The 7658-nt window shown below is 43.7% G+C and overlaps 1 non-coding gene across 1 annotated transcript; it reads right to left on the reverse strand.

Annotated features, from left to right (window-relative positions):
• Nucleotides 1–4082: 4082 nt before the first annotated feature.
• LOC145608012 (small nucleolar RNA R71) lies at nt 4083–4188 on the reverse strand. The gene has a single exon (XR_014105698.1). It is a non-coding gene; the product is annotated as a small nucleolar RNA R71 (small nucleolar RNA).
• Between the last annotated feature and the right edge of the window lie 3470 nt (nt 4189–7658).

A 7658-nucleotide genomic window follows, 5' to 3' on the forward strand; every position in this document is an offset into this window, starting at 1 on the left:
GCACGGGAGATCATCACCCGCAAGAGGAATCAACAGTTGTCTGAGTCAGCTTCTACGTCAAATTTTCCAGACAGCTTCAACAACACTTCTGCAAGGAATGCACTTTCCTTGCATGAGAGTCAGACATGCGGTAATACCGTCCACTCTGGCCTTCAGATGATTGGGACTGCACCGTATGTACCTTCTCAGGTCTACGACTAGTATCCACCTTACTATATGCAACCGGCCTTGTTCGGAGGTTAGGCGGCATATAATAATGTTCAGCCACTGGACTAAAAGCTCCGTATGCTCCGCCTGGGTGAGCAACCTTCTACGTTCACCTAGGAGATAACCGAGGCGGCACAGCCGACCAAGGTTAAAAATGTGTTGGTAGGTACCTATGATGGTACCACCAACCCGGAAGATCACCACATGGCATACACCAACCTCATGTACTTACAAGGGTTGGATGATGCCACTTGGTGTTGATGCTTCCCGGCTACGCTGAAGGGCATTGCTCAACAATGGTTTGGCAACTTGCCAGCTGGGTCCATTGATAGTTTCAGGAAGCTTGCCTTCCTGTTTGCTTCCAACTTCTCAATGAACATCCCAACAAAGAAAACAAGTCTTTACTTGAGCACTATTAAGCAGGGGGAGAGAGAAGGGTTGCGCTCCTATGTCAGGCGGTTCAATCTGATTAGAATTCAGATCCAAGGAATGTCTGATGAGGTAGCTTTTACTGACTTTTTCAAGGGTTTGAGAGACGAGTTGACTTTTAAGTTCGACCTAGTCAGAAAAGGGGCTTTCACTTTACAGGCGCCCCTGAGGGAAGCGGAAAGCTATATTCAAGCAACCGACCTCTGCACGCCTGGTAATCAGTCGGACTCCAAGAAGTCTGACAAACAGAAAGATAGCCGGCCTGCTCAGCCGACCAAGAAGAAAGAAGAGAGCAAGAAAAGAAAAGAAGTTTGGGCGGTTAGTGACTCTGACCAGCCGTCCCAGAAAAAGAAGAAGGAATTTAAACCGTACGTCCCTAAGTACGAGTTTAACAAGGACTGCAACTCCATCCTCGTGGAAATTAAGAACCGGCTGTCCCTAGAGAAGCCGAATCCAATGAAAAGTTCCATTCAATTAAGGAACAAAAACAAATTCTGCCAATACCATGAGGAAGTAGGCCATGACACCAACGACTGCTTCAGCCTTCAACGGGCATTGGACCGTCTGGTTGACAAGAGGATGTTAAAGTTCTACATTTCTAAGTCCAAAGGGACTAATAAGAAGAATCCGGGGCAGTCCTCTAAGAAACCCTAGCGTGTTAGAAGTTCAGACACTGACAAGGAGCCGATCTACACAATAGCAAGCGGGTTCTCATGCGGTGGCCTTACTATCCGGGGCACCAAGAGCCATCTTCGAAAGATGGACAAAGATGATGATGAGCAGGCGTTTGCAAGCTCCTCCTTTCCAGACGTCCTGATCACTAAGAAGGACAAGGGCAGCGTCCGCCGTCTGCATGACCTCCCGGTCGTCATTTTATGTAAAGTTGTCAACCATCTGGTTGGACGGATCCTTATTGACACCAGCAGCTCATCAGACATCATCAGCCTCCGGTATCTGCATCCGGTTACCCACCCCTTGGTTTGTTTTGGGGGTTGAATGGTTTACCCATTCGGAAGGGTTGATTTACTAATCCGGCTGGGTGAGAAAGGAAAAGGGCGACACCTGTTCGTCAAGTTCTTGGTCGTTGAGGAGCTGACCGCATACAACATTATTTTGGGCCGGCCAACCCTCAACGAAGCCAAGGCTATAATCATCCCTTCCCTCATTCTCATCAAGTATGAGAGGGATAACGGCTCTGTTGGTTCCTGATGAGTGGCATTTATGCCACTCTTTTATCCTTTTTCTCTAAGGATTCTCCCCTCGTTTGCACTTGTTTGGCCCTCTTTCTAAGCATTTTTACTTAGCTTTGCTTTCTCTTTTCTTTCTCCTTTATCCTCCCTTTTCTTAGTCTTCCCGCTTTGCTCTTATTGTGCTTTTCATGCTTATGCTTTGTAGGAACCATCGAGATTTTCAAGAGGAGGAAGCTAAGCTCAAAGGAAGCTAGAGGAAGCATGATTCAGAAGAGGTTCGGCCGAACCTCCTGATGGTGTGGCCGAACCAAGGTGTGGCCGAACCTGCTCTGTGGTTCGGCCGAACTTCGAGGCAGGGGCAAGATGAAAATTGGCAGTTTTGCAGGAGTGGCCGAACCACAAGAGTTCGAACAGACCAGGATCAGGGAGGTTCGACCGAACTTACCCATGGTTCGGCCGAACCTACCCTGTAGTCCGGCCGAACCTTCCCATTTGTTCGGTCGGACCTCTCCTTTTCTCAGCTGACTCTGTACGGACTATATAAGTCCCTTTTTTAGAACGTTTTGGGGGATTAACTTCATTTTAATTTTTCTACATTTTTAGCTTAACCTAGAGAGAGAAACTTCATTAGTAGAGAGAGAAAGTGTGGATTTCTATTGATGAACTTGGATATTGAAGAAGGAGCTTGATTGAATCTTTGTAAATCTTCATCTTCAATGAATGAGCAATCTCTTACTCTCTTTCTTTACTTTTGTATCTAGTTTTGTTTGCTTATTTTGATTTTCCTTCTTTGCTCATTGATCATGTTGATTCTTATTGATTTGATGATTGATATTGTCTTCAATATGATTTGTGAGTAGTCACCTAGCCAAGGGTGTGGGGATGGTGTAGTTGTTAATTGATTCATGCTTATGATGTTGGGGGTTATGTTAATGGTGATTAAAGTCTTTGTATGCTTGATATTCTTTGGTCTTTCTTGCAAGTGCACATTGTTAGTTGGTCAAAGATGAGTCTTTACTAACAAGTAACGGAAGTTGACTTAGTTGAGATTCATTACTATCGATAATTCTTTGTTTGCACCTTCTAATATATGGTTCTAATGTGGAAACATAGAGGCTATGTTAGGAGAAATCGATTAACCCCGGAAGGCGGTTAGATCGAGCTTTATTTCGATATTCTTGCATGCTTAGTTTACCATTGCTTTGCTTCTGTGTTATTGCATGATCAAGTGACATCTACATCTACCCACTTCCCTTGGTGTTTAGTTATATTGATCTTTAATCATTCTTAATCCTTGGTTTAATCTCTTAGTTATTCATACTTCTTGTCCCGAGATAGCTTAAAGTCTTAAGTAGTGAATGCGGTGTTTATACATGTCTCCCTGTGGTTCGACCCCTCTATTTACCCTATACACGTATTAGTTTGGTAGAGCGTTATAAATTAATTTGACTTAGGTGTAGTCGCTCAACGACACGATTACTTCCTTGTCAAATTGGCGCCGTTGCCGGGGAAACGGTTTCCATTGCTATTTCATTGCTTGTTTAAGACTATCTCACCTTTATTTGTTAGTGTTTGCTACTTTTGTTACTTGTCAGTGCTTACGTTCTTCTTAGCTTTGTTGTATGAACAGAGGACGAACCCGCTCAAGATCTTTAATTCCCATCGATCTAGAGCTAGAGAGGTCTTTGTCCCTACTTCGAAGAGAAGCAAGAGCAAGGAGTAGAAATTCCAGCACTCCAACGAGAGGAGTAAGAGAATTAGAAGATACTCCACCCTCTTCGCCCTCAAGTGAAGAATTGGATAGCCCTAAATCATCTTCGAATTCAGAAATCAACCCTTTCTCAACCTATAAGTTTGAAAGTAAAGAAGGTTCTAAAATGGGAGAGAATACGCCTTTGAGTCGTCTTGGGGCCCCCAAAGCTTTTAGAGCACAAAGTGGGATCCTAACTCCTACTACTCAAGCCAACAATTTCGAGATCAAGCCTAATTTGATTGCCTTGATCGAGAGGAAACAATTCTCGGGTGGAAAGTTTGAGAGTCCTCATGAGCACCTAAAAGAGTTTGAGAAATATTATGACACAATAAAGGCCAATGGAGTGACTCAACAATATATTCGCCTCAAAATGTTTCCATTTTCGCTAATTGGGAGAGGTCTAGAATGGTTAGAGAAGGAGGTGCCCCCTAATTCTCTCACGACATGGGACCAAGTGACTACGACTTTCTTGAGGAGGTTTTATAACCATAGGAAGATCACCGAGGCTCGGTCTTTGATTCAAGGTTTTCGCCAAAAGAGTGGTGAGTCTCTAAGTGCGGCATGGGAACGATACAAAGAGCTTCAACGTCAATGCCCACACCATGGGATACCCAAGTATCAACTCATTCACACTTTCTATGGAGGTCTCACACCTCAAGGAAGAACAAGCCTAGACGCCGCGGCCGGTGGTCCAATTATGAACAAAGGAGAGCATGAAGTGGAGTGTATTATAGAGGAAGCCGCAAAGCACTATGATGATTGGTACGAAGGAGAAAGGGATGCTACTTCTAGCAAGGGCGTTTATGCATTGGAGCAAGCCAACGCAATCAACAACCTTTCTACCCAAATCTCCAAAATGACCAAGCAAATGGATGAATTGATGAAAGAAAGGTCCAACCCTCATGGTAATATCTCCCCTTCAACCAAGGGAGGCAATGGTATGGATACTTCCTCCCCCTCTTCTTACAATACAATGCCCCAAGGGTGCATGTTTTGTTCTAATTATGAAACCTATGATCATGATACCTCTCAATGTGTCTATGCTTGTGAAGTTCAACCCCCTTCCCATGAACATGATAGTAATATGGAAAATGTCAATGCTATGAATTTTGCTCCTAGAGTGGGAAATGTAGGAAACTTGAGGCCAAACTCCAATCAAATGGGGAATTGGAATCAAGGTGGAAACCGTGGTTGGAACCAAAATGGTGGTGGTTATGATAACCAATACCATGGTGGGGGAGGCCCTTCCAATTTCAATGGAAGAGGCTACTCTAACCAAAGAAGGTATGGTAATCAAAACCAACAACCTAATCCCCGATACCAAGAACATCAAAATCAAAATTTTGGTGACCAAGGTAACACGGGAAATAATCAACAAATCAATGTTCCTAACCAAGGCAACGGAGGCAATAGGGGCCAATTTGCTTCTAACTATGCCCAAACTAATAGGCCTCCGGGTTTCCATCAACCCCAAATTCCTCCACCTCAACAACCTCTTCAAATTGAAGCCCCTCCAATAGATCCCGTGATGGCTAAATTAGATGCTCTTTTAAAAATGCGTGAGGAGGATCAAAAGAAACATGAAGAGGCTCAAAAACGAACCAATGCTCATATGAAAATGCTTGAGACTCAAATCGCTCAACTTGCATCTAATTCATCCCCTTCTTCTTCTTCTCCTTCTTCTTCTCACATCCCAAGTCAAGGAGTCAACCCAAAACCTTTGTATGTCGTGACAACAAGGAGTGGGAAGGTAGTAGGGAGTGACCCTTTAATTGAGGAAGAACCCCAAGAAGAGGCGGAGTTAGAGAATGAGGGTGAAAAACCCAATGAGCCATTGAGTGTTGAAAAAGAAAAATATGTTGAGGTGCTCAAGGAAAAAGAAGCCACCCCCTTGCCCCTAAATCGCCAACCTAGAGAGGAGAAGCTACCCTTTCCACAACGATTTGTGAGAGCTAAACTTGATGCCCAATTTGGGAAGTTTTTGGAAGTCATTAAGAATTTGCATATCTCCGTCCCTTTCGTTGATGCTATGAAGCAAATGCCCCACTATTCCAAATTTTTGAAAGATCTTTTGAGTGGGAGAAGGGAGTGTGAGACGGTGAGTTTAACCGCCAATTGTAGTGCAATTCTTTCCAACAAACTACCTACCAAATTGAAAGATCCGGGTAACTTTTCCATCCCTTGCTCTATCAATGGCATTGAATTTGATAAAGCCTTGTGTGACTTAGGAGCAAGTGTGAGTCTCATGCCTTATTCCGTCTACCAAAAGCTTAGTGTAGGAACCCTCTCTCCCACTAACATTACTCTCCAACTAGCGGACCGTTCCTTTAAGTTCCCCATGGGCAAAGTTGAGGACATTCCCCTTAGGGTAGGAAAGTTCACATTCCCCGTGGATTTCTATGTGCCAGAAATGGATGAGGATGAGAGGATTCCTATAATTTTGGGTAGACCATTTCTAGCCACTTCTAGAGCTATCATCGATGTGAAGGAGGAGAAGATATCTTTGAAAATTGACAATGATTCTATTGAGTTTGATTTGAACAATGTCATGCAACAACCCTCCTCAAGTGGTGAATGCTTTAGGGTAGATATTCTTGATACGGTTCTTGATGAATTTTCTCGCTCCCACTTGCATGCCACTAATGATCCCCTTGAAAGTGTGTTGTTGAATGAATCAAAGATAGTTACTCACAAAGAAGACATACAATTCTATGAGGATTTTCTTGAGGAAAGCAAGGAGTGCAAGGGCGCGAGCATGGAAGAAGAAGCTCCTTACATTCATGACCTCTTTCAAGTTGAAGAAAGAGAAGAGAGCCCCAATGGTAAGGGAGCACCAAAGGTAGACTTGAAACCTCTACCTTTGGGCTTGAGGTATGCATTTCTTGGTCCCAATGAGTCTTTCCCCGTGATTGTAAATTCTAACCTAACGGAGGAGCAAACCTCCCTCTTGATCAATGTTTTGAGAAATCACAAAAAAGCTTTGGGCTATACCATTGATGATATCAAGGGTATAAGTCCATCTTTATGTATGCAAAAAATTGATCTAGAGGGAGATGCCAAACCCGTCAGGGAAAGGCAAAGAAATCTTAACCCTTCCATGCAAGAGGTTGTGCGGAAGGAAGTGGCTAAGCTTCTTGATGCGGGAATTATTTACCCAATTGCTCATAGTGATTGGGTATCTCCCGTGCAAGTTGTGCCTAAGAAAGGGGGCATGACGGTAGTGAAAAATGATCATGATCAACTAGTACCCACTAGACTTGTTACCGGTTATCGCATGTGTATTGACTATCGCCAACTTAACACAACTACATGCAAAGATCATTTTCCACTACCGTTCATTGATCAAATGTTGGAAAGTCTTACAAAGCATTCCTTCTATTGTTTCCTTGATGGTTACTCGGGATTTTTCCAAATCCCAATTGACCCTAAGGATCAAGAGAAGACAACTTTCACATGCCCCTACGGTACTTATGCGTATCGTAGGATGCCTTTCGGGCTTTGTAATGCCCCCGCAACATTCCAACGTTGCATGATGTCCATTTTTAGTGATATGATTGAGGATGAGATAAAAGTCTTCATGGATGACTTCTCCGTTTGAGGAGCCACCTATGAAGATTGTCTATCTAATTTATCTCGTTGCTTAGAAAGGTGTGAGAGGGCTAACCTCGTGTTGAATTGGGAAAAGTGCCACTTTATGGTCGAAAGTGGGATTGTTCTTGGGCACAAAATTTCCCATGTCGGCATTGAGGTTGATAGAGCCAAGGTTGAGGTCATCGAAAAACTTCCTCCCCCCACCAACGTGAGGGAAGTGAGGTCTTTTCTTGGCCATGCCGGGTTCTATCGGCGCTTTATTAAAGATTTTTCGATGATCGCTAAGCCTCTCACATCCCTATTGCAACAGGATAAGGAGTTTGTGTTTGATGATGCTTGTCATAAGTCCTTTTGTAGGTTGAAAGAAGCCCTTTGCACCGCTCCTATTGTCCAAGGTCCGGATTGGTCTCTTTCATTTGAGCTCATGTGCGATGCAAGCGACGAGGCCATTGGATCGGTTCTTGGACAACGAAAGAATGGGAAACTTC

Source organism: Chenopodium album, chromosome 2 (assembly GCF_948465745.1).
Source record: "Chenopodium album chromosome 2, dcCheAlbu1.1, whole genome shotgun sequence".
NCBI classification, from domain to species: Eukaryota; Viridiplantae; Streptophyta; class Magnoliopsida; order Caryophyllales; family Amaranthaceae; genus Chenopodium; species Chenopodium album.